This window comes from Lissotriton vulgaris, chromosome 5, assembly GCF_964263255.1.
Source record: "Lissotriton vulgaris chromosome 5, aLisVul1.2, whole genome shotgun sequence".
NCBI lineage: Eukaryota > Metazoa > Chordata > Amphibia > Caudata > Salamandridae > Lissotriton > Lissotriton vulgaris.
Genome location: NC_141693.1, coordinates 1,722,991,260 through 1,723,018,858, shown reverse-complemented (window position 1 = coordinate 1,723,018,858; position 27,599 = coordinate 1,722,991,260). Strand labels below are relative to the sequence as shown.

General features: G+C 45.3%; 1 protein-coding gene across 18 annotated transcripts in view; it reads right to left on the bottom strand.

The window, feature by feature from the left end:
- HDAC5 (histone deacetylase 5) overlaps nucleotides 1-27,599 on the bottom strand; it is a 1,827,433-nt gene that overhangs the window by 473,486 nt on the left and 1,326,348 nt on the right. The window lies entirely within an intron of this gene.

Genomic DNA, 27,599 nt, shown 5'->3' with positions numbered 1-27,599 from the left:
TAATTCCTTCAATTCCTCCGTGTTATAGAGGTACAGTGACACGTGTCCGTGTCAAAGTGACAGTATCTATATCAGTATCGCGTTTCTTGATCTGGCGTTCTGCAGAACGCCAGATCAAGAAACGCGATACTGATATAGATACTGTCACTTTGACACGGACACGTGTCACTGTACCTCTATAACACGGAGGAATTGAAGGAATTAAACGTATGTGCACAAATACAGGAGCTAAGGATTGATGGATTAACACATTGGAGCTTTGATCAAGAGTGTGGATTTGGATTATAACTTATATATCAATTGAGGATTTGAATTAAACTCTACGAACTGCTGACATATACATTATCTCCACCACTATATGCCCTGAGGAAGTCAAATTGTCCTACACGGACTTGACGAAACGCGCGTTGGCTGCAAGTAATCGTTTGATGGAGTATTGGAATTGATGTGGACACAGATTGAACATTAAAAGGATGAAAACTACATTAAGACTCTCTTTTTGATAATATTGAGTGCTCGGAGGACCAAAACTATTGTCTGGACCTTGGTTTGCCTTGGGGACTGTGGTAACCAGCCCTCCACCCTTTCCTGAGCACCTATTTGATAAATTTGATCTGTTACATAGACCTTGAAAGTAGCTGTGCGCTCCTAATAGCCGTTACCACATTTTGTTTATGTTCTAATTCTTCTCCGGAGATATCTGGAGTATGTTGAGCGCTTTGGTCTGCATTTCTCATCATCCAGCCAGACGATCGGAACGACCGACAGGCCTCGCAATCTTCTTCCTTGCGCTCTGGCGAGAGACACAAGTTGCAGACTTGGTGAAGATCGGTGCAAAGGTTTTTGGCGTGGCACCAAGGACAGAATTGAAACTGGGTCCGTTCCATCAGCAGAAGAATGGACTTACACGGCTAGGCCCGAAGGCCAGACACAATGTTTCAATCGAAGATGCAACTTTTCCGATCGAATGGATAAGAGGGGAGAGGGAAACGCATATGCTAACAATACCGTCATGGGTAGAGTGAATTGCGTACCGAGGGGAACCAGAAGGATGGTTTCGGACAGGAGAGCAGCAATACACATCCGACCAGATGGCAGAAAAAAAGCAATCTAACAATGGAGTTGATGCCCATGCGCACTATCACTGAAAGGAGGAGTCACCTTACCTCGTGACTAGGAAAGACTTCTTCGGGAAAAAACGACTTGCAAGCATCCGGCCCCAACACTAGATGGCAGGAGTATCCAAAGCATGTGTATCTACAGAAAACATGCCTCAAAGATATTTTTAAACCACAGAAATTCACTGAAAAAAACAAAGGTTATTATGAGTCTATCAGTGACGTTTTGCACCCTGCCATTTATCGCAAGGCCTTAAAAGAAGAGCTCGTCTTAATCAGACATACGCAAAGTAATTTTTTTGTTTAGAAGGTTGAGCTCTCCAAGAACTCACCACGTGAGAGGTTTAGGTTAGTAAAATCTCTTACCTCTTTGGAGTGAGTCTCTCTAATTACTACTCCTTCTGCGGAAACTTCAATCAATTTGCTCAGTTTTTCTCTGACATAGAGAAGATCAATACCTCTTTGCCAAAAGAAGTTAGAGAGGCTTTGCCCTATCTCCAGTGGTCTTCTTCATTTGGCTATTTGGAGAATCTCTCTCATCATATAAATACTCTCTGCATTCCAGAACTCTAGTCTCTTATTCTCAAAATAAAATCATCCTCTTGTTTAGATTCTGCTCCACCCATCAAATTGGAATCAATATGGAGGTTATCCAACCTGTTCTGTATGAATTGCTTTTAATACAGTTTCTGAAGAATTGGGGAATCCCAAGATGGCCACCACAATAAGTACCGTAAAGTGTTATCGCAGCATACCCGATGTTAGGTCATGTGACGAGATGCCCAAATAAAGCGGAACAGAAGAGGAGGAAGTGTCTTCCGCGCTTTGAGAAGTAGATGAAACAGGGAAGGACGGCGACCTCAAAACTGGAGCCGAGCATGATGAGACACGCTGTCTGATGGGGGAAGATGACATCCAGAACTGGACGCCTGAAGAGAGCAACGGGTAAGAGAGCAACCTGATAGAGTAATTTGTTCCTGTGATTGCCTGCGGTTGTTCCTGAGCACAGGAGGACGCCCTATACCCGGATGCCACGACCCCGAAGGGTCGAGACAGAAGCCAAGTGTTGGGAAGGGACAGGTGGTAAAAAGGTAGTGGAGAGGGTTTTGGCTAAACTGGTTTAAATTTTCCACATGGCACTGATCATGGTGGTGACGAGCACAATAAGAAATTTACTGAGCTGTATGTTAAAGCGTTGTCATAGGAACTGATAAAAGCAATTTGCTTGTGTTCAGAGGGTTACTTTACTCCTGGGCTGGGACTTCCAGAGAAGAGAAATAGACCCTCCTGTTTTGTTAGTAGTTGGGAAAGACTTCAACTCCTTGTAGAAACTTAAATAAGGAAAAGAACCAACAGCTATTATATGTCTTGTATAATCACTCAAAATAAAGCAAAACCTCTAGTCTGTTAACTTTTAAGAACCAGTATTTTTTCTTTCCGACTCTCGGGGAAAGGTCAGTTAAGGCAGCTGGAGAGCCCAGCCAGATTACATTGCTTAATCAATCCTTAACTCCCCAGTTTCTCTCTCAGTGAAAACTAGGCAGTGCTCCCCCTCCTTAAAAAACCTTCCTTAGATCCTGCTAACCCAACATTTTCAGACCTATTGTCAGGTTGTCAGTAGCACAAGATAGAAATAACAACCACTAACCTCTTCTTATCAGCCAGCGTGGACGACGGAGTGTAGAGGAGCCTCCCTACTCTCCTGAGCCCAATTCCCCACAGTGTAGTGGACACAACTATGGAAAATAGCACCTTGGGGAAAAGGGAAGGGAACAACATAACAAAGTGTACTGCCGGGAATGCTTGCTTCCTAGGTCTGGTCCAGGTTTCTGCATTTCCTCCTGTATAGTAATGCAAAGGAGCCCTGCAGCAGCTATCTTGAAATAATATGGTTATTATTTCTTTCAGACAAAATGACTCTTTGTATTCCATACAGGAAAAATCCAGGAATTTTCGGTCCTCAATTAATCATAGTCTTCAAAAAAGTAGGAAATGGAAAAATAAACCGCACAACCCAAGGAGAGGCTCTTCCTTGCTGTTACATCACAGCGAGTGTTTGTAGAGATTCAAAGGGGGCCCCCAATGCTGTTTACCCGAAGCAAAGCGGAAAAGTCGATAACAGCATCCTCGCGATTCACTAAGCCACTGGAGGGTCTGCCAGGAAGACTAGCTGAGTGTTGATACCAGCGCGTGTCAAAATAAAGAGAAGCGCTCCCGCGCTTCCTCAAAACTGGAAACGAGATACCCGATTCAGGCTCTCACTCGATCGAATACTGAGTGAGTCACCCGAGAGCTTCATGGGGCTTCACTCTGCGGACCGTACACAACCAAAAATACACGCTGCGTCTCAAATCCTCCAGCGGGGAGGAAAAATCCGCTCTCGAAGGGAATCACAAAAACAAATTGTCAAGCACCTTCCCACTGCGGAGGAGGTGCTTAGAAGGAGGCGTTCCTATGAACGGTAGTTCTGTTTGTCACTGCTCGGCCCCACTGCCTTCTAGGAGATGTAGCGCAGCGGGCTCCTTTTCCGTTTATATCAGTGCCCATGCACCCATGTCTGTTATGGTGTGTGTGTACCTGGTTTGGCTTGTTACAATGTATAATCGCGACACCTATATCTATGCTTCCGTTTTTCATTAAAATAGCCGAGAAGCATGTCAATCAGTAATTGATGGAATATATGTAGAGGAAAAAGCTTTTGCACGAGACCCTATCTGAGTTTCGACCCCGTTACAGCACTGAATCTGCCCTCCTGCTTGCCTCTGAGTCTTTAAGACTCACGGCTGATGAGGTCAAGACAGCTGCCTTAGACTTGTTGGATTTCAGCGCAACCGTCGACACAGTGTCTCACCGCCTTCTTCTTGAACAGATGTGGGGTTTCGGTGCCAGGGGTTCAGTTTTAAGATGGATAGCCAGTTTTCTCCAGAATCGTACCTTTCGGGTGATCCAACAGCCATTTGATTTAGATTAGGTTTCAGGACTTATTCCGACCCTGATCAATCTATACATGCACAACTGTGGAACTCTCTCCCTATCCATACAAGGCAGGAAAGGTCCAAAATATCCTTCCGGAAGAAACAAAAACTTGTTTTTTAGATAAACTTAATATCTTCTAGTTCCTTTGGGCAGCGTGGAATCTCAGCGTGGGAACATACCGTTTGGAGAAACCATTGTGCTCTATTAATAAGGTAACATAACATAATATTCACTGCTTATTACCTCACATATGACATCAATTATGACATCACTGAGGACAACCCCCATAAAGCCAACATGCACCATACAGCCAATACCAGGCGGTGGGGGGGGGGGGGGGGGGGGGGAGGTTGACCATAGGGCCTCGCTCTGGGCCATTTGTTTTTTTAAATAAAAAGAAGATATGTCATGCGGCCCCTTTCCTCGAGCCATGTTAGGTCCTGGGCACCCAGTCCCCAAGGACCGCTTTTAAACAAGCATTGGCGACACCAATAGATCTTACCTATGCAAGAGTTATTGTGTGTTTTATATATGTTGTACATCAGCGTGGCTGCTGTTCACCATGGCTAAAAGTGGTGTAGAGTGGAATGGTGATGAATGGAGTAGAGTGTTATGGAGGAGCAGCGAGTATTGCGTATTGGAGTGGCATGATGGGTAGCTGCGTAGTGTGGCATACACTGGAGTGAATAGAGTGCACTGATGTAGAGAGCATTGGCAGTGTTGCAGAGAACAGTGGCATAGAGTGCTGTGGAATAGATTAGAGTGGTGCATAGGAAACTATAATGGTGCAGAGTACAGTTGCGCAGAGTAAAGTAGACTAGAGTGGTGTGGAGTGATACAGAGGGCAGTGGTGTAGAGTTGAATGGCATAGAGCAGAGTAGTGTAGAGTGCAGAGTAGAGTTGAACGGCATTGGGTGCCGTGGCGTAGAGTGGTGCGGAGTGGAGTAGAGTGGCGTAGAGTGCAGTGACGTTGAGTGGAGTAGCACAAAGTGAAGTAGCGTAGAGTGGCGTAGTGTTCGGTAGCGGAGAGTGCAGTGTTGCAAAGTAGAGTGTCGGAACACTGGCGTGGCGTAAAGAGCAGTGGCAAAGAGTACAATGATGCAGCGTAGAGTGAAGTGACAAAGTACAGTTGTGTAGAGTTCAGTGGCGTAGAGTGCAGTTAAGAATAGAGTGGTATATAGTGCAGTTGAATAGAGTGGTGTGGAGTACTGTGGATTAGAATAAATTGTTTCAGAGTAGAGTTAAGTGGTGAAGGGTAAAGTGCAGTTGCGTAGAGTGCAATGCATAGAGTAAAGTGGTGTAGAGTGCAGGGGCATAGAGTTGAGTGTTGTAGAGTACAGTGGTGTAGAAAATACTGGCAAAGAGTGGTACAGGGTAGAATGGATAGGCTTAAAGAGTGGTGGAGTGGGGTAGAGTGGAATGGAGTGGTGCAGTGGCATAGAGTGGTGTGGAGTGGAGCAGAGTAGAGTGCAGTGGTGTATAGTGGTGCAGAGCGGCATAGAGTGGAGTAGTCATGGTGTGGTAGCACACTGCCATTACAGACAACACATTTTCAATTGAAATGACCATTACATCTGCACAGACATATCGTTTTTCGAATAAAACTATACAGCGCACAGACAAAAATGTGGAAATTGCATCACCTAGTGTAATGATTTGATCTGATCACATTAAAGTATTTGTTTCCAACACAGTTCAGAAATAACAAAAAGTGTGCTTCATTTATGTTCCTAATTCTGATATATTCTGAAACATATCTACAGTTCATTTAAATGTTGTTGTGTGCTAGGAAAAAACTCTTTCTACACCCAGCATCCAGCAAGATTGTTACATAAATCCTCTCACTTTGAAGTCAGAGAAATAAAAGTAAATAAGCACCCTCGAAAGACATTGCCTGACATTTCACCTCAGCCCTTGAATGCAAGCAAATGTGATGAGATAAGAACAAGGTTTACAGACCAGTTTACAGAAAAGGAGCACTCTGAAAGATAATGTAAATAAGGTTTGGGCAACGGAAGGTACAAACTCAAGCTGGACAGCCTAAAACAAATCAAGCCAGCAAAATGGAAAGCAAGAAAACATGAGTTACAAACCACAAAGCCAATGGCAAGCATCGGGCAAAATGCATTCCTGGGTCAACTTTCTGAATGTTGCCAAGATATCTTTAGCAAATCTGGGTTGCAATCTAATAAAGGAGAGAGGGGCGCATGTGGCCCGGCCTCCTGGGCAGATTTCGGCCCACGAGCCCCATAGCCCGGGGACTTGCATGATTGTTTAAGGGGAGGTGGGCACCAGCCCCCTTTCTGCCCCGGGGACCCCACCCCCAGGGCCCAGCATGATGTTTTGGGGAGTGGGCAGACGGACCCCCCTTCCCAGGTCTATTTTGGACCCAGGGTCCGGTGTTATGTTTAGGGGGAGGGAGGTATGTAGCCTTCACTCCCTTAGTTGATTTTTGTCCTGGGTAACCCACTCCCATTCCCCATATAAACAAATTTCGGCTCTGGAGGTGGGTTCAATGGGGATTTTGGAGGCTCGGGGAGGTCGCCATGCAACCCCTTCCCCTTTATGAAATCAGACCCAGGGGGCGGGTCCCCGGGCATAATTGTTTTAAATGCGGCCCAGAAGCCATTTATTTCTAATCCTGGTAGAGTCTTGCGAGATCACAGCATTTTTAGCTTTTTTGGGGGGGCCTCTGGATCCCACTTCCCAATGAGGCCTAGGTGGTCACTGTATCCCTACCCAGCCCCAACATATGTTTATTTATTTTTATATCTTCAGGAGGGAGGATTAAGCCCCCACTTGTCCAGTAATGGCTGCCAACAACATTTTTCTTGTGCTACTGCAGCCAATCCGAGCGCTCACATTCAAAAGAGTGTAACTCCCACTGGAGCGAGATGGCCCAAGGGAAACAAAGATACACGCGCCATTCACAAAGCTCTATTTTTAAGTTTGTTCACCCAATTGCCAAAACATGCAATTATTTTGGACGCTAAATTTCTCAAAAACTACTAAACGCATTTAAACCAAACCCCGATCTGCAGACCAATATCTAGCTTCCGGACTTATTTGGTGCAATTGCGCTCAGCAGTTTTTGTCTAGAGAAGTTATGAAAAATGCATGGAGAGTTTGCCTTTTAGGACCCTCTCTGTTTTTTCTTTGCCCCTGCTTGACGGATCACCCCGAAACTTTCAGGAAGGAACTGTGGTGGATGAACAATTTGTTGGGAAAATGTTGTTAAGATTTGTCAAACAGGCTCAAAGTTATTGTGGCGATCGCCACAAAATTATAAATATATACGTATCAGTGCTCATTTATTACAAGCCGGCGTCAGTCTGTCCAGTTTTTTCCTTTATGTTTATGTTTATATATGCTTATAAAGCGCTCGAATGCCGAGGCGTCTTGGCGCTGAGGTGTGTAGAGGGAAAGAGCTGGGGAGTGAGATCTTATGCAGCTGTGAAGAGCAAGGTCTTTAACTCCATGGCTGCTATGCGTTTTCCCCCTCTGTGCTGCAAATTATTGTTTTACATTGTTTTATGACGAGCTGGGCTCGTCATCAGTGTACGAGGAGGCTACACCATGACGAGCCCAGCTCGTCATGAGTGTGGAAGGGGTTAAGTTCTTTCTGAAAAGCTGAAGGTTGGGTTGCGTCCTCAGAGGGAGCGGCATCTTGTTCCAAAGTTTGGATGCACAGTGCGTAATTGCTCAACCCCCCATCTTGTCAGTCTTATCCTTACAGTATCAATAAGGCCCTGGTTGGCTGATCTGAGGGGACTATTGGGGATGTAGAGCGTAAAAAGAGCTTGAAGATCTTCGGCACCTCCGCCGTAGATTGCTTTGTGTACCACAGTTAGAGCTTTAAACTCAACCCGCTGTTTAATCGCCGCCAATTTAGAGTTTTTATGCCGGCCGACGTTGGCTGCCTTCTGGAAATACCCAGTAGGAGTCTTGCTGCGGCATTTTGCAAAGACTGCAGTTTTTGCAATTGATACTTGTCTGTTCCCAGAAACAGGGCATTACAATAGTCCAGCTTGGATAGTAGAAGAGCGACCATCACGGTCTTTTGGAGATCATTCGGAATGTACAGGAATATTTTCCTCAGAGTTTTTAAAAGATAACAGCATGATGAGATCAGGCTGTTCATCTGTGAACCAAAGTTTAGTTTAGTGAGAAGAATAACACCCAGGTTCCTAACTTTTTCTACTGGGGAGGGACAGTCTCCTGCCTCCAGGGGCCACAAGGGCTGGTTCCACAATGATTGTCCCGGCCCGAACTCCCATCACCTCCGTTTTATTGGTGTTAATTTTCAGATGATTCTGGCTCATCCAGGCATGATCTCGGAGAGGCAGATGTGAAAACTGGCTGCTGTGGACTCTGGCCGGTCGCTTATAGAGATGACAAGTTGCGTCTCATCGGCGCAGCCGAGCCCTGCGGGACACCACATGGAAGGATGAAACTGTCTGGTTTTAAATCATCCCAAAACAGCCACTGCTCTCTCGCCTCCAAAGAAGAGGACAGGAAGTCTAAGGCAGTCCCCTCTATCCCTACATCTCCCAGCCGCTTTACCAGAGTGGTGTGATTCAAGTTATCAAATGCGGCGGGGAGATCAAGAAGCACGAGAATTGGTCTCCCTCTCTTATCTACCGCCCTACTGATTTGTTCGGTGGCAAGGATTAAGGCGGATTCAGTGGAATGGTGCGAGCGGAAGCCGTGTTGGGAGGGGTCCAGTAGTCGGTTTTCATCAAGATGTTTAGTTAGAGCATTGTTTAGGTGTTTTTCAAGCACTTTGGCTGCCATTGGCAGGCCGGCAATGGGCCGGTAATTCTGAGGGTCAGTGGGGTCTAAGTTAGTTTTTTTTTTAAAAGGGGGGTAATGGATGCTGTCTTCCAGATTGCTGGATAGCAGCCAGATGTTCTGATTTGGTTAAGGACCAGAGTAAGATTTTCTAAAAAAGGTATGAGCTGCCTGGTGCATATTGGAAGGTGGGCAGGGATCTGTGGGCGCCCCAGATTTTATGGAGAGTAGTAGTTTATACGTCACTTCATTTGTGGGGGGCTGAAAGCATGTCCGTGTACAGGGGGGGACAGCCACCCTTAGATTCCTGACTTGGGATGTTGCATTTATGGAAAAATTTGTTACAGATGCCTTGCAACTTCTGTTGGAAGTGTTTGGCCAGTCTGGTAGAGAAGGCTTGATCAGGCTTGAAAGTGTTTTCTTGTTGCGTTTTGTTAGCATGTTAACTGATTTAAATAATTCTTTAGTGGAGTTTCCCGCCTCCTTAATTTTGATAGTAAATAATTGTTTTTTGTGGCAGTAATAGCTTCTTTATATTGAGAGATAGTGTAATTATATAGAAGCTTCTTTTGCTTGTCATAATCCTGTCTCCAAAGACGTTCTGCGGCCCTGCAAAGGATCTTGAGATGCTTGAGCTCAGGTGTATACCATGGTGATGATTTTTAAGCCTTTTTGACTATCACCAGCTTTTCTGGTGCAAACTGGTCTGCAGCTGCCAACAGCCAGTTGTTAAACTGGAGGGCCACTTCGCTATTGTTGTTTCTTGAGAGGACGGGGCAGGGGTCAAGTGCTGACTCAAACGCACCATCTAGCAGTTTTCCCCATCGTCTAGTACGTATCTTGGATGTTTTAGTTTGTGTATCAAAATGTGGTTGTTCTATTTTGAGACCAAAGTGTATGGCTTTATGGTCTGTCCAGGGTATAGCCGTCAAACTAGAAAGAATGATGTTGGGGCTGCTTGTAAATATCCCGTCTAGCATGTGCCCTAGCAGGTGGGTCGGTTCTTTTACAATCTGGATAATCTTTGGACTCCAGGTGATAATTGAAGTCTCCCAGAATTGTAAAGTCCTGGGAGTCAGTGTATGTTTCCAACAACGTCAGGAGGGCTTGGGGAAAAGTTGTTTTGGTGCCGGGTGGTCGGTAGACAAGGATCCCTCGGAAGCTCTGGAGATGATTTGGTTTTATGCAAAAGTGCAGAGCTTCAGCGGGGAGAGTGGTAATCTTATCTATCTGCACTTTGTAATGATCCCGGTATATAATAGCTAGCCCTCCCCCTTTACCTAGCCCTCTGTCCTGTGATAAGAATACATACATGGTATAGCAATATTCCAGTCGGGCATGGAAGTGATATCTGTCCAGGTCTCCATTATAAAGATGAGATCTGGGGAGGTAAGTTGAATTAAATCCTCCAGCTGGGTTTGTGCTTGGGTATCGGTCAAGCGTTGAGCAGTAGACCCTTGATATACTCTTTGTCCTATGTTCCCTTTTAGCGCCCGACATCTACTCCCCTGTTCATTGTTTCCCTCACTGATGGACTTTTTACCCATGCGCCCTTCTCCGATACTGACTTCAGGCCAAGAGCCCGAGCGTGGTATAGGGTGAGTTGTGAACAGACATGTCTTACACAGAAACTCCGTCTTGGTGATATCTTGAGGCGATAAACAGTGCGGAACACACCTGTCTGGGCATAGTTCTAATAATTTGGACCTACCATATGAATATGAGGTAAGTTGACCAGGGGTTCTGGCCCTGGGCCCGCTCCGGGCGCAGACAGGCTTGCCTTTGGCGCACCCGCTGCGCGGCCGCTCCACCCTGTCTGATATAGTGGTGGTGGGCGGGACAGCTACAGGGTCAACCCCAGTGCAATGCAGGGGCCGAACGCGGGGGAGGTAGAGGTAGCGCTGGATGCCAACAGTGAGTGAGCAGGACAGAGTTTGAAATTAGAAGCACATTATTAAAATTAAGCAATTTTATGCCCCAACCTAAAATATTTTGAAGTAAAAAACGCCGCTAAGAACAGAAACTCAGGAGTCCCACGCAGAGCTTTGACTCAAAAAGTGCAAGGATAAAAGTTTTAACAGCGAAACAAGGCTACAGCCTTTAGGTTATACATTAATTTTCACTTTCTGATCTGGGCCTATTCCTGCTACACCTGGTTAAGGGGAGAAGCTTGCTAAGACATTAACATGCATACTGTTAGCTGCTTCTTCATATGGCAACAAAGCTTTCTTTCACCAAAGTCCAAACAGCAAAAGTAGTAAGAAAGCTACAACACCTTCTGTAACTTGCATGCACAGTTCCCACCGTGAATAAAGTTTATTTCACACTGTTGGTCCATCTCTGTGGGAGCTTGTGATTATTTGCTTATTTGAAAACCAGCACAATAACATCTAAGACTTGATTTCTACCAAGCATTTAGATGGGTGTATGTGGCAGGACATTAGTCTCGGTCACTCTTCTTGATTGCTCGCTACAGAAAATCCCGCGCTTTGCACTGTTTAATGTTGCACTGAAATTGCCAAATCTAGTCTAATCTTTTAATTGAATTTCGTTTTTAACTATATAGCGGTAATTTGGTTGTGTTTTTAAAACGCGGATTATTTTGCCCTGTTGTTGAATTATCCACCTCACCTTTCAGCCTGAATCCTCCCAAATAATTGCCAGCAGCTCAGCGTTCGGCTCCTGTGCTACCTGGAAGTTAGACGGGACAGCACTGCACTGGGGTTGACACTCTAGTCTTTCTGCCTACCACCAATTTATCTAACACGCTGGAGCGACCGCCAGTGTGTGGGTGGAAGGACATTAGTCTCAGTCACTCTTCTTGATTGCTGGCTACAGAAAATCCAGAGCTTTGCACTGTTTAATGCTGCACTGAAATTGCCGAATCTAGTCTAAGCTTTTAATTGAATTTAGTTTTTAACTATATCGGGCTAATTTGGTTGTGTTTTTAAAACGCAGATTATTTTGCAGTTTTTTTAATATTTCTTTTTATTAAACAGTTCGACCAATACACATCAGGTGATACAATAGACATCTCCATCTTTCCGCAATGACATTTCATACATTCAGAATGATACACAGTTATCACAGGTGGATCAAGGGGACACACACCAGTCCAAATACTCCATCCATTTCTCAATCTGGGGCGACTGGATAGACCCCCACAGTTGGGCGATATTACGCTTCGCTAACATGAATGCCTATGTTGCCAATTGTGTTGTGTACTTGTTTAGGTCGGTCGGCTCCCAGACATTTAGAATGCATCTACGAGCCTCCGGATGCAGGTATATCCCTATCGCTTCTCCTCCGCAACTGAGGGGTGTGCTCCAAGTTTAGGATAGACGACAGGATCACTGGGCTGGGGGACGGGTGCAGAGGAGCCGAGTTCCTACGCGGCCATCTTGGACCGGCTTTTGGCTCCTCCTCCATTATGCACTGTTGTTGAATTATCCACCTCACCTTTCAGCCAGAATCCTCCTAAATAATTGCCAGCAGCTCAGCGTTCGGCCCCTGCGGTACCCGGAAGTTAGACAGGACCGCACAGCACTGGTGTTGATGCTCTAGTCTTCCTGCCTACCACCACTATATCTAAAACGCTGGAGCGGGCGCGCCGCTGGCGCGCCAAAGGCTAGCCTGTCTGCACCCGGAGCACAACCAGCGCCAGAACCCCTGGCCAAATCGGACCCCACAAATATGGTAAGCAAAAACTGCTTGACTTACGAGGAAACACGTGTTGCTGGGATAAAGGCTCGATGTATAAACTGCTCTTTTAGAATCAATCCCAAATCCTTCTCGGCCCCTTCGCCCATAAACAAACCAGGGAAAGGGTGGGATGTAAAGGAGCCTGTCACTGGTAGAAAAGGTGAAAATGGAAGCAGAGATAAGGCTACGCACAGGACAAATAATGACCCTAAGGCAACATCTATGGAGTATGCCAAGTGCTTGCTGCTTATTGCCCGCTCTGTAGTCAAGCACAAACATGAGCTGGAAGATTTAATCCAACTCTTCACACCTGATCTAATCTTTGTAACAGAAACTTGGACAGATATTACATCAGCCCCAGATTGGAACATTGCTATACCAGCCGGGTATGTCTTCATCTCACAGGATAGGCAAAGGGGGAGGGTATAGCGATTCTTCACCGCAATGATTGCATGACCCTGGACCACTCACTTAAAATTGGTTGGCTAGCGTACATAAAGGGTTTCTTACTAGACCTAGGATTGGAAAAATACTATTTGGCACCCTTTACAATCAGTCACTATCCATAAAGGGCTTACAGGTGCTCGCATTGGCCCACCTAGAAGAAATTTGATTAGTGAAAGAAGCCCCCAAACCATCCGTCCAACACTGTGTTGCTGTTCAAACAACTCTATCAATTCATCAATATTTAACCCATGATCTTACTATTTTTGAGAGATTTCTCCAAATAAGATTTAGGTTAAATATCTTTCACCGTTTGGTTGCTTTCCCAGAAAGAAACTGGGACGCAGTACTATCTGTATGCCTGTGTGATGAGTCCTCAATCCAGGCCACCATTCATACTCTCTTTTTTTGTAAGTTTTATAGAGAGCACAGAAAGATTTGGCTAACATCCCTAATAAAACATGTTGAAATAAGAAGATGACGTCCGGCCTTGCTATTTTTACAATTGCTGAGTGAGGAGTGGATGTCGAAGTCCATCGTCAAATTTCTGAAATGTATTTTTCGCCATCGACTAAATATGTAGCTGGGCTCTGTTAAATATAAATTAATTGAGTAAAAGGGGACTGATGTTTCCGCAGACTGTTTTAAGTATTTATAGTTTATTTGTTTTTAATACCATATGAATTTTAGTGAAATGCACTAAAAGCTTTCTTTTAGGACCTCGTATTCAATGTCAATATTTCATTTTAAAGATAATCATGATAAAAATGGAATTGTTTCCTTTTCTATGTAACTGCTTTTATGGTTTTTTACCTGCTAAAAACCGAATAAAGAAAGACTTGACTTGACACCGCAATCATTTTAAAGTACATGTGGAGACAATATCTCTGTCTCTATCTGCTTTGCCTGCAAAAGCATTGCATTTTCGTATAAAGTTAAATAACCTCCAGATTTTTCAGGGGATACCGATTTACCGTCCACCTGGCACCAAAGTGGCTTTTGCCAAAACCTTCCTGACGCTTTTGGAATCATACACAAACTCTCACTCCCTCACAATTCTTGGGGATTTCAATTACCATCTAGAATCTAAAAACAATACTGATACTACCAGGCTGCTTTTAACCTCAACCAACTCATAACTGAACCCACTCATCAGGCAGGACACAAGTTAGATCGAATTTTTACAAGCAACCCTGACATCACCCTAACTGGCCTGTTAGCCCTGCCATGGACAGACCACAAGGCCATATATTTCAACCTTAAAGACATGAAGTTACATTCTAGAGTACAGTCTAAACAATCCAAGGTATTAATCAGGCGGTGGGACTAACTCAAGGACGGCGACTGAGTGGGCCCTCGAGCTTTTCCCTGCTATTCCAGGAATCGACAACGGGGCAGCCCTGAAGTTTAACGACTGGTTATTGTTAGCAGCCGACCGGGTTGCACCAAAGAAATTAGTGACGGTTAAAAGAGTCAAGACATTGTCACCTTGGTATACCCCAGAGCTCAAATGACCTCCTAACCTTCAGGAGACTTCTCAAGACCTGGCTCTTCGAACAGTAGCAGCCCGCCCCCCCCCCCCCCCAGCGCCTTGAGACCCTCACGAGTATGTAGTGCGCTTTATAAATACCATGATTGATTAATTGATTGATTGAATGTTTAAAGATTAGTTGCAGAAGAGCTAAACACCTCTGGAGGCAAGATTATGACCATCAAAAGAAATCTATATATAATCGCACCATTTCGCAATACAAGGAGGCAATCATTGCCGCAAAAAAACAGTATTTTAATACAAAAATAAAGGAGGTGGTCAACTCCACAAAGGAACTGTTCAAATCTGTAAATATGTTAGCCAAACCTTAAAAGGACAACGCTTTTAAGCCTGATCAAATCCTATGCAATAGACTGGGTGGGCATTTTCAAGAGAAGGTGCAAGGAATCTATAATGATCTCCTAAGTGCCCTAGGACCTCAGGATACGACAACACCTGTGGCACGCCCCCATTGTAGGCTAACCTGCTTTCAGCCAATAAACAGTGTGGGGAAGTACAAAAACCTCTACTCTCTATAAAATCTGGTGCACCTACAGATCCCTGTCCCCGTTCCATTATGCATCAAGCGGCCCATAAGATCTGCGAAAATCTCACCCCAATCCTGAACCAGGTTTTAGCTTCTGGTTGTTATCCAACAATTTGGAAAATGGCATCAATCACACCCCATCTAAAGAAACCAAACTTAGACCCCAATGATCTTAAAAACTACAGCCCCATTGCAGGTCTACCTATTGTGACCAAAGTCCTAGAGAAACAACTGAACACAGTGTTGACTCAATACCTGGATGTAAACAACTTGCTGGACACCTTTAAAAATGGCTTCTGCTCACGTCATTCCACCGAATCTGCCTTAATCCTTGCTGCCGAGGGAGGGCGGTCCTCGTGCTCCTTGATCTATCAGCTGCGTTCGACACCGTGAACCATACTGTCCTGGTGCAGCTGCTGAGGAACATAGGGGTGGGTGGGCCACCCTGGCCCTCCTAGCCTCCATCTTGGGGGCAGGGGAGTAGAGGCTGTTCTGGGATGGCATGAAGTCAGACAGTTTCCATCTTCCTTGCGGTGTCCCACAGGGGTCCGCCCTTTCCCCGACCTTCTTCAATCTTTGCTTCACCCCTCTGGCCAAACTCGATAGGAGGCATGGCTTTGCTCTGGTCTCGTACGTTGATGACTCTCACTGGTCATCTCTGTTACCAATCAGCCAGAGACCACAGCAGCCAGGTTCCATGCTTGTCTCACCGAGATTATGGCCTGGATGAGTCAGAGCTATCTGAAAATAAATACAGATAAGACAGAGGTGATGAAGTTTGGGCAGGGCAAACCCCCGAGGAACCGGTTCTGGTGGCCAATTGAAGCCGGAGAATGTCCCCGCTCAGTAGAGAAGGTCAGGAATTTAGGGATCATCTTCAATGATGAACTGAATTTTGGTCCCCAGGTAAACAGCTTTACGCCATTGTGTTTTTTTCTCTTAAAAATCCTGAGAAATATTTTTCCATACATCTCTCACGCGCTACAAAAGACAGTGATGATAGCTCTTTTTCCATCCAAACTGGACTATTGTAACGCTCTATTTCTGGGAATCGATAAATTCCAACTGCAAAAATTGCAATCCCTACAAAACGCGGCAGTGAGACTTCTACAGGGAGTAGACTCCTGTTCCTTGTTCTTGTAATGGAACTACTTGAATAGCATCTTTTTGTAGAAGTGCTAGAACTTCCTGTTGAAGCAGAGTTATGTGTTCTGCAGACATTGGACGCTGCTTGTGTGGTATGTTTGGGGGGGTTGCTGTGAGTTCTAGGCAGTAGCCATGTTGGATAATTTGTCTTACCCACCTGTCTGTTGTGATGGACTTCCAGACAGGTAGGAACTGTGAAAGTCTGCCCCCCACAGGAGTGGAATGCTGTAGGGGAGGCAGAGGGAAGTCACTGTTTAGGAGTGGAAGAGGAGCGGTTGTTGTTACTACCTCTACCTCTTCCCTTGTTGTTATTGCCTCTGTATCCTCCTCTAAAATATCCTTTATTAGAGGAGGTCTGCAGTGTGTTTTAAACTATGATGTTGTGTCTGCGCCGGTCTGCTTGGAACCTGCTCTATAAGAGGAGCGGCGTAAAGAACCTCTAGTTTGCGGGATTGTAATGCCCCCATAGACTTAGCGGTGTCTGTGTCCTTCTTCATCTTTTCTAATGTATTATCTACCTCCGGCCCGAAAAATTGGTTCTGATTAAAGGGCTGGTTTAGGATGGTAGTTTGTACCTCTGGTTTAAAACCAGAGATGCGTAACCGTGCGTGACGCCTGAGGATAACACTAGTGTTCACTGCTCTGGATGCTGTGTCAGCTACATCTAGTGCACATTTAATTGAGGCATTTGAAATTAATTTGCCTTCTTGTAAAAGTTCTGCTGCCAGATCCTTGTGTTGATCTAGTAGGTGTTCCATTAGCTTTTCTAGTTGATCGTAATGAGCCCTGTTGTAGCGTGAGAGTAAAGCCTGTGTGTTTGCTATGCACCATATGTTTGTTGCTTGTGCAGCAATTCGTTTTCCTGACGCATCAATAACTTTGGACTCTTTGTCAGGCGGGGGGGGTGTTCCCAGAAGTTTGAGAATTGGCCCTCTTGCGTGCATTTGACACTACCAAGGAGTCTAATGGCGGATGGCCCTTAATGTATACTGGATCAGCTGGTGCTGGCCTATACTTTTTCTCTATTCTAGGATTTAACACCCTACACCTTATTGGATCTTTAAAAATCTCTGGAGCATGTTCAATGACTCCCCTAATCATTGGTAATATTTGGGTAGACCTTTGTGACTGTTTGAAAGTGTCTAACAAGAAGTCCTCCTCAATGGAATCAGAGTGCATAGGAACCCCATGGTAAAGTGCAGCTCTGTTTAATAAATGATTAAAACCAATACTGTCCTCTGTAGGGGAAGGTTTTGTTGGGTAGTACTGAGGATCAGGGATGTCTGGTGCATTATTTGGTGCAGAATTATATGAATCATCACCCTTAGGGTATTCTGTGTTAACATCCTCATCTAAAGGGTATGTATGTGGCTCTGGAACATCATCCCCCCCACCCAAATCATACTCCTCATTAGTGTGGTGTGATGATGCAGGAGAGTGAATAGGAGAAGTTATAGGTTCCACATATGGAGTAACAGGAGAGGAAGAAGGTGAAGGAGAGGAAGGGTGCATCGGAGAAGTTGCACAGTCCTTTTTGGCAGGAACGACAGGTGTAAGTGGTGTGCCTGCTGGTCTCGTTTTATAAGGGATTGCTTCCACATGTCCAGTTTTTGGATTAATATGGACCTTTTTCTGTCCACATGTCCAGTTTTTGGATTAATATGGACCTTTTTCTGTCTAGGATCTGGTCTAAACAGTTCTTCCTCTTCTATAATCTTCTTCGGCGTTGATTTTTTCGGAGCCGATAGAGGTTGTTTAGTGCTTTTTGCCTTATGAGGAGTAGCTGAGTCTTTTGGAAATGTTTTCGGTACCGAAGGTTGTTTATCCTTATCTGGGGTCTTTGGTACCGATATTAGAGGTCTCGGCGTGGAGACAGGTTTTGCTGGTCCTGTGGCGCCGGAAACTGGCTTCCCCTCTTTCTTTTTTGAACAGGAAGGTTTCGGAGTCCAAGCTTTCGGGTTTGGTACAGGTTTTGGCTTCGGCACCGATGGTACGGGTGCTGAATTGTCCTTGTCTTTGGGCGCCGAAGGGTGTTTTATCTTCGGTGTCGACGAGTCCTTCGGTGTCGAAGGATGTTTTGGTGCCAATGGAGGAGGTGTAACTGGCACATGGTGTTTCTTCAGTGCCGAGGCACAGGAAGGTGTATTCTCTATCCATGGAGCCGGGCCCGAAGGCGGGAAGTTCGAGGGTCAAAGTAAGCTTTATTCGATTTTTCAGTTAAAAATCATAAAAGCACTACAATTACATTACTACATACAACATTTAAAAGTGACATGTGCATAATCGATACAAAACGAACGCTTACTTGATCATTAAGAAACATTTCATAAAATTCATTAAAAGAAAACCATAAAATACAAGCATTTCATTAGTGACAAACAACAATGTACCACAAGATAATGATTTAATACAATGATTTTCTATACGTTATTACCTTTTTTAAAAAACATGAAACGGCATAAACGACATGATCTCCTTCTAACTAACATTTTCTGGTATGCTGGTCTACATTTTCGTAACCCCCATCGTTTTAATAACGGAATCAGGAATTGTTTTCTGGGGTTCGTATATAGTTTACAAAAAAACATAATATGGATGTTAGACTGCACCGAGATGTTATCACAAGAGCATATTAGTTTATTAGAGGACCAGTCATTAACGTTAGGGAGGGTGACCATGCGAAAAAAGAAGCCCAGACGCAAGCGGGTCAACAACATTCGGAGATATGGGCTCTGTACCAGGACGAGGTAAGTTTGCAAACCCTCCGTTGGTGTAATTTCCTGGTAGTTTAACACTGTGCGCCTTCGTTTTTCGCTGTTCCATCTGACAGTTTCTAGATGGGTGGTTATCATTTTTTTAAAAGCTAATCTTGATATCCCCTCCAGAGTTGTAGGGTTGTCAAAATACTCTGGATGGCCTAGATCAGTAAGTGTGGATCTCACATAAGATAACCATTTTACATTAGCTACCCCATCTAGGGCTAGACAGTCTTCGATAAGATCTCTGTTGAAACTGGCTTCGTGTGTGACCCACACTTTATGCCATAGCAAAATGGGGGACATCCTAATGATATCATTGAGATATGTAACTCCTACTTCGATGTGTGACATGTACGTGGAGGTGATTTTGAACACTCCCAAGAGATGGCAGATGAATTGGTTTTCGCAACTCTGTAGGGAGTGGTCTTTCTCAATACCCCATATGCCGGCACCATAGGTGGCCGTAGATACACATTTTGCCCGATAAATCTGGATCAGCTCCTTAACAGGCTTACCGCCAGTTTTATCGGAAAAAACACGCAAAGTGCCTATGATGCGGCTATAAGCTAGCTTCCTAGCGGCTATTGCTGCCTGCCAGCGACACCGTCTATCAAACAAAATTCCTAGATAACAAAATGTATCTGTTGTTGCAATTTTTTGATTATCTAGGAATATGGTGCAAGGAATTCTATTAGTCTTCCGGGTACAGGACATCGTGAAGGTTTTCGAGATGTTAACTCTGAGACCTCTGTCCCTCATATAACACGTAAACTTATTTACCGCCCGTTGTAAACCAACTTTAGTCTGGGACATTATAGCCGCGTCGTCGGCATATAATAAAATGGGAACTGGGGAGCCCTTAACAGTTGGGTAATCATTAGGTAGGGTTGAGAGGTGCTGGCCAATTGAATTAATATAATATGTAAAAAGCAGCGGGGCCAGTATGCAGCCTTGTCTCACCCCTCTAGTAATCGGGAATTTCTCCGTACATTCCCCGTGTTTACCATACCTAACTTTTGCCCCTGCATCTTTGTAGAGCTCTTTAATAAAAGTGATGATGCGGATGTCAATGCCCAATTCTCCTAATGTTGCCCACAAGAAATCATGATCAATGCAATCAAACGCGGAGCTGAGATCGATAAAAGTTATAAAAAGTGCTCCGCGTTTGGCGTGAGTATACTTAGAGACAAGAAGGGACAGATTTAGGCACTGTTCAGTTGTCCCTATTCCTTTTCTAAACCCATACTGTAGATGAGAAACTACGTTATGGTCTTCCTCCCAAAGTTGCATTCTCTTTAAAATCATTCTTCCAGCCACCTTCATTAGGCCGTCCAAAAGGGATATCGGCCTATAACAAGTAGGGTCGTCCCTATTGCCTTTTTTAAATATAGGGACCACGATAGCGTCAGTCCAGGTATCAATAAACCCACTCTGATTTCCCTTATTTAAAACATTTGTGAGCAAGGGGGCCCAGAAGTCTGGTTCTGCTTTGTAAACGTCCACCGGCGTGCAGTCTGGTCCTGGGGCTTTGCCTGGTGCACTTTCCCTGATGGCGTCATGAACTTCCTCAACGGTAAATAATAGATCAATGGGGAATGATTGAGCTGGGGGATACTCCGTGACACTGTTATATAGTCCCTTTTCTATTGATGGCCATACCCCTGACTGTGTTATACTTTCTCCGGGGGTTAAATGATTATACAATTGTCTAAAATGAGTTACCCACGTTTCACCCGTTATGGCTAAGTCCATGGTGTTATCGTTGTCCCTTGACTGGTATAAGGATTTTACCACCCGCGAGAAAAGCGAGCTGTTCTTCTGCCTTGATGCCTCAAATAATGATTTCCATGCCTCCTTTTTCAGAGTCAACTTTCTTTCTTTAATAGATGATTTATATGCTCTCCTGGTCTCCCGTATAAGGTCTGGGTTTTTAGGTTTTAATGACAGGGCTCTTTTTAGGTCTTTCAGTGCCTTGGTGCACTTGCTGTTGAACCATCCTTGGGGTCTTTTAGTGTTTCCTTTAGGCATTCGGACCAACAGATTTTTAATGTGGTGCTGTATTTTTGAGAAAGCAGCCATTACGTTCTTTGGGTCATTGTGTTCTTCTAGACATGCAGAAACGTCAGCGGCACATGATGTAAGCACGTTTTGGAGGAACACTCGGGGCACAATCTTTTCCCATTTAACAACATATCTGTTGGTTTTGGTTAAGTTAATCTTATATGGATAGGTGCATGAAGTCGCTTTTTTGCGGTGGAGCCCTGTAACATTCAGACCAATAATCAGTGGGTAGTGATCACTCGATAGGTCTTTCCCAACTTCCCAGAAGGTTATAAATCCCGAGGTAACAGGGGTGATTAGAACAAAATCTATTGTTGAGTTACAACCTCGGCCATTGAAAGTTGGCTCGAATGGGACAGGTGGTGAACAAATCCGGTTAACAAAAGAAAAATCAAAATGAAAAACGATATCATTAAGAAGAGACCCCCATCTTAGTATGGGACTCATGGCTAAAATCAAATCTGGCTCCCCACTTGATGCCATGCCCCCTCAAATTCTAAGCACCCTAGACACTCCTGCTCTTTCACCCATTCTAGCCCTCCTGAACGCATCCTTGTCGGAAGCCACCGTTCCTGCAGCTTGGAAACACGCTATGGTGGTTCCCCTTCTTAAAAAAACTAATGCTGATCCCAATAACCCTTCCAATTTCCGACCCATATCTCTACTCCCCTGCCTGTCCAAGGTATTAGAAAAACACATCAATTTCTGCCTTTCCTCTCATATTGAGGACACTAAATTCCTGCACCCATCCCAGTCTGGCTTCAGGGCTGGATTCTCCACTGAATCCACCCATTTAGGTGTCACAGAGACTATTAGACAGCAGGTGGACAGAGGGGAGACGGTGGCGCTTATCCTGTTGGACTTGAGCGCTGCGTTTGACACCGTCTCCCATGACATCCGCCTTTCCACCCTAAAGGCTGCTGGTATCCACGGCACGGCTTTAGCCTGGATCGCTAGTTTTCTGTCCGCACGCACCTTTCAGGTCTTTTCCTCCACTGCCCTCCCGTCCCCACACGGTGTTCCCCAGGGCTCTATTTTAAGCCCCCTTTTCTTTAATATTTATGTCAGTCCTCTTGCTTCTTTGGCAGAACAATCTGGTCTCTCTATATTTTCATACGCGGACGACACCCAAATCATTTTTTCTCTCTCCTCAAATAAACACGCCTCCACTTCATCCCTCCGATCTGGGCTCATTAATATTGCCAACTGGATGCAGACCAACAAATTAAAATTAAACGGTGACAAAACCGAACTCCTTTTATTCGGTCCTGACACCTCTCTCTGGGGCCCTAAGCACTGGCCTCAGCAAATGGGTCCCCTGCCGATTCCATCCACCAAGGCTCGCAACCTGGGAGTTACATTTGATAACCAACTGTCCATGAAGCAGCATGTTGTGAAAGTCTCAGCCACCTGTACTAACATCATGCGGTGGCTGAGAAAAATAGCATGGATGCTTCCGCCACACACCCAAAGAACTGTGGTCCAGGCTTTAGTAACCTCCAGGTTAGATTACGGCAACGTACTCCTCCTTGGGGCTAGCAAGGAGGTTGTACGCAAACTACAGGTGGTGCAAAACATGGCAGCTCGCCTGCTCTGCAACCTGCCTAGAACTGCCTCTGCTACTGCTTCCCTGCGCAGCCTTCACTGGCTGCGCAGGGAAGCAGTAGCAGAGGCGCATCGAATCAAGAGCAAAATTCAAAGCCCTCTGCTATATGCACCGGATCAAAACAGGCAACTCCCCTCCCTACCTCTCCATCTAGTTCACCCGTACTGTCCAGTTCGTACCCTCAGATCCTCCTCTCTTGGCACCTTCTCCGTGCCCCGTTTCAAACGCACCAGAGCTGGTGGTCGCTCCTTCTCTTATCTGGCGCCATCACTCTGGAATACACTCCCCATCTCGTTGCGTTTTGAATCTTGCTACCTGAAATTCAGGAAAGGCCTGAAAACCTGGCTTTTCTCTGTCTAAATTGTCTCCCACCTGTGTCTCTCTGCCTCTTTTTCTCTGTTAGCGCCGGGAAACCCTAGGGTATCTGTGCGCTTTACAAACTCAAATATAATAATAATAATATAATGGGAGAAGTGTGTGGGACCATCCTCTCCGTAGTCTGACAGACCACACAAATCTGATTCATTAAACGTGCAAATGGTACAATTAAAATCCCCCACCCACACAATCGTTTTTTCCCCTACAAGTTCTTCAGCCAGTCGGGTGATACAACTCAACATTTTTACCATAGTAGGCTCCATCTCACTACTTAACATATTATTATAAAAGTTCACCAATATAATATTATGAGTAAGACCCCACTTAAATGATAATATTTGAAAGTGCTGGCTAGAATAGAATTTGTGCACTTTAACATCCTCAGCGGTTGAGACGTAAATACAAAGTCCCCCCTTATTGTGTCCCTGTGTGGATGAAAAGGCCGGTGAATGAAAGGTCCGGTATCCTAACAAGTGTGCTTCCTCCAGAAGCCATGTCTCTTGAAAGCACAGTATGTCGTGTTTTTGGATGATGTCTAACCAGGGCTTGTAGGTAATTTTACTTCCGAGACCCGCCACGTTCCATGAGAGCAGCGAGTGAAAAATCTTACTGGAATCCTCTCGGTTGTGTCTGAGTCTCCCATTTGCATTAGGAGTCTGCAAGGGGGATGCGTGTAGTGGATCCACTCTTATCATGGGGGTAACAGGGTTATAATCATTTAGGGATGGCTGGGATTGATAGGAAACAGGATTGAGATCTAAAAAGGTTATTTTTATATTTTCCCCAATTAATGGCGACGCTGAGCCTTCCTTCGAGTTTAAAGCTGTTAGAGGTAGCCTTGGGCTACCTTTATTATCAGGTTTGGCTTTTCCGATGGCAGGTTACATAAGAGTACTGGTTGTAGTGTATTAATTGGAGGTAATGAGCTCAGGCACACCTGTAAGTATAATGACAAAAGGAGCAGAATCAGGGGATAGATCAATATGTTTAAGAAAATGAGTGTTCTTTTTTTGTGAGTTTGATCGTTATTTGATTCCTTAGGCAAGTTGGTCCTATTAGGAGGAATGTTTTTATGTGAGGCGGGTGTTCCCTCAACTTTTTTTTCTGTGGGTTTAGGTCCCACTGTCTCTGGTGGGTTGGTCACTGTGGTATTCAAAGTTGTCTTAGGTGGGTCCTGCCTAACACTTTTAGATGACGCGGGTTCCTTAGCCTTTCTATTAGTTGGAATATCCTTCAAGTCAGGATGTAATGTTGGATGTGATGTAACTACACTGAGTGCAGGGGGCGGAATGTCGGGCTGCTGGCCTACTGTACATGAGGGGACCTTTAAACTAGGAACTTTCGTGTTGGGTGATAACTCAATCAAGAGTTTATTGTTTGCACTCAATAGTTTGGTATTTTCATTTGTTACAACTGACAAATTAGTCAGTTCAATGTCCAATCTTTTTACTCTTTCTATCAGGGGGATTACTAGTGTTTTCATGAGGTGCTCTATATTTTCAAGGGTACAAGGAAAGGACCCATCTACCTGTACTGGAGTGTGTAAATTCTTAAGAGACTCGGGGCATTTAGGAGATTTCCTGATATTGTTTTGGGGGGGGTTTCTTGGAATAAATTTTCTCGAAATTCTAGGTACTTTCGAGATTCTCCCCTTCGGTGGCGAGCTCCTTTTCCTCTTTGAATATGCCCTTGTTGACAATTTGTCAGATAGTGGTTTAGATAGTGATTTATCAGGTTTCTCGGGGACTCTCTTTGGTGTTGGTGTAGGTAATTGTAACAATGAGGGTTCCATAGATGATAGATCCGAAGAGAGATCCACGGGTGCATCGCTTGGAAAAGGGCTATTTATTGTAATTTGTGGAGGTGTGATTTCTTGAAATATAAGTGGGACATCTAAATAGGTTGATGTTCCTGTCTGGGTAGGAGAGGGTATAAGTTGAGTACTGGTGTCTGTAGGGGAATGTTTGCTTCTCTGTGAATCGAAGGACAAACGTTTTTCCACGAGAGCAATCTCTTGGTCAATAGCTGCAACCCTCTTTATTAGGTAGGCATCAAGGGGTCCTTTCACGTTAGTCCTCCCTAATGGAGTTAATGAGTTAAGAGCACCCTTGCAAGGCGTAGCCATGATGCGAAGTAATAGGCAATGGCGAGGTGAATAGTTCAATGTTTAGTATGGAGCATCCGCCCAGTAAGAATTATCATGTAAGAAGTGAAGTTAGCAAAAAAGAGCTGGATATAGATGAAGCAATCAGTAAGGGCATTAAAGTACAAGTCCTTACTGCTTTCTTACTGTTTTTGTGGAGCAGCTGTTAGGGGGGTAGCCCGGTCCGGTCCTGGATGGTCTTGGACGGGCTTAGACGGGCCCGCCCTTGGTCCGGGCATCCCACTCGCGTCCCGCGTTGCGGGCGTGCCCCCACTTTGTAGCGCCGCCAGGCGCTAGGTGATGACGCGCTCCGATGCGCGGTTGCAGTGCCCCCTGGGAAGCCGAGTGCCTCGAAACTGCGGCCGCTGATGTTTTTGCGGTGCGGCGGCAGGAGGACTCGGCGAGGGAGGGCAGGCAGGCAGGCACTCAGCAGAAGTCAGCGCTGGTCGTTGGGAGACAGTACAGACAGCAGGCAAGTCTCCAAAGGTCAGGAGTTTCAATTCACGTACCCTTCGTGTTCACAATGAAATGCGAGGATGGCCGGGCGTGCCCCCACTTTGTAGCGCCGCCAGGCGGTAGGTGATGACGCGCTCCGATGCGCGGTTGCAGTGCCCCCTGGGAAGCCGAGTTCCTCCCAACTGCGGCCGCTGATGTTTTTGCGGTGCGGCGGCAGGAGGACTCGGCGAGGGAGGGCAGGCAGGCACTCAGCAGAAGTCAGCGCTGGTCGTTGGGAGACAGTACAGACAGCAGGCAAGACTCCAAAGGTCAGGAGTTTCAATTCACGTACCCTTCGTGTTCACAATGAAGTTCGAGGGTAAATGTCGGTCTCGACTGGGCCCCATGGGCGGAGTGCTGACCGTTGCCTTCTGTTTGGGTAATGTCTGTCGTGCAGGGGCAGATGTACTCACGGGTTGTCGAGATGGGATCGAATCGTCCGAATCCTCTGCCCCCGATATTATCTGGAGATCAGGCGAGTCCTCCTCTGCGCCGAGTGGAGCCTCGTCCTCGGAGATATCTTCGATTGGATATTCGTCCTCTGAGACGTCTTCTTCGACAATATCCTCTTCAAAGATGGCCTCCAGTGCTGGTGCTGATCTCATTTCGTGTCGACGGGCCCTCTGATCCCGAATGGCCTTCTACGATCGGAAGGAGGCCCAGGCTGTGCAGGTCGACTCGTCGTGTTCTGGCGAGAGACAGAGGTTGCAAACCTCGTGATGGTCGCTATGAGGGAATTTTGCTCGACATACCGGGCATCTCTTGAATGGAGTTCTGTCCATGAGGCGTAGGCCGCACGGCGCCGATGGGCCCAACGGCCCGCGTCGACGCACCAGAATGTAGCTGGTGATGTCGAAAGTCTATTCAATGTCGAAAGAAGTTTGTTTGAAGTTTCTCGCTATGAAAAAGCAGAAAAGGTCTTTTTCTAGCCGGAGCGGAAAACTTTCATCCGAACCCAGTGGCGGAAAAAAACAATCCGAGGATGGAGTCGATGACCATGCGCAGTATTGTCCAAGGGAGAAGTCACCTATCTCGTGACTACAAAAGACTTCTTTCAAGAAGACAACAACCTGCAATCATCCGAGCCCAACACCAGGTGGCGATCTATTGCTAAATGTCGGATCTGCAGCTCATATGCCTCGAACAAACTATTTTCACCGTATGTTCCTTCACACGTTCTCAGATCAGCTGGTCTAGGTCTCATTACAAATACAAAGATAAGACGGGTGAGATGGGGGGACAGAGCAATAACACACTGTGCGGCTAAGCTTTGGAACAAACTGCCACTTCCTATAAAGCTTCAATCCAACATTCAGCTTTTTAGGAAGAGTCTGAAAACCTGGCTGTTCACAGCCGCATATTGTGCATCTTTCCTGCCTACACGCCCCAGCGCCAAGACGCCGCGGCAATTGAGCGCTATACAAGCATATAAACATAAACATGGATAGGACTTTGTTTTTTTTAAGGCAGTTCGAGAACTGTATTCTTGCCAGGTATTTGCAACAGTTACACAAATCGATTCTAAACGGCCCTGTCTTTTCTAGCACAGGCAAAGCCAACAAAAAGCTGGACATCCACCCAATAATTCTTAGTTCATTCCATGCACGGCCCACTGGGGATAATGTGACAGAGAGAAAACCGTGGGAAGACTGAAGGACTGTGCCAGAAGAAAGGGGGACACCACTTTTAGAACAATGAAAGTATCAATTTGTCAGAAAAGAATGTGGCATTCAGAGGTTTTGCTGACAACGCCTGCATCTCACTGATACTGTGCCCATAGTTTTTTATATTTTTTTATTTATTTTTACGAAACACATTGATCAGGTGCATATGATGTTATAGCATTAGATTAGTTTAGTTACCAGGGATACTTCAACATTTTATGAAAAAGTGTCAATTACA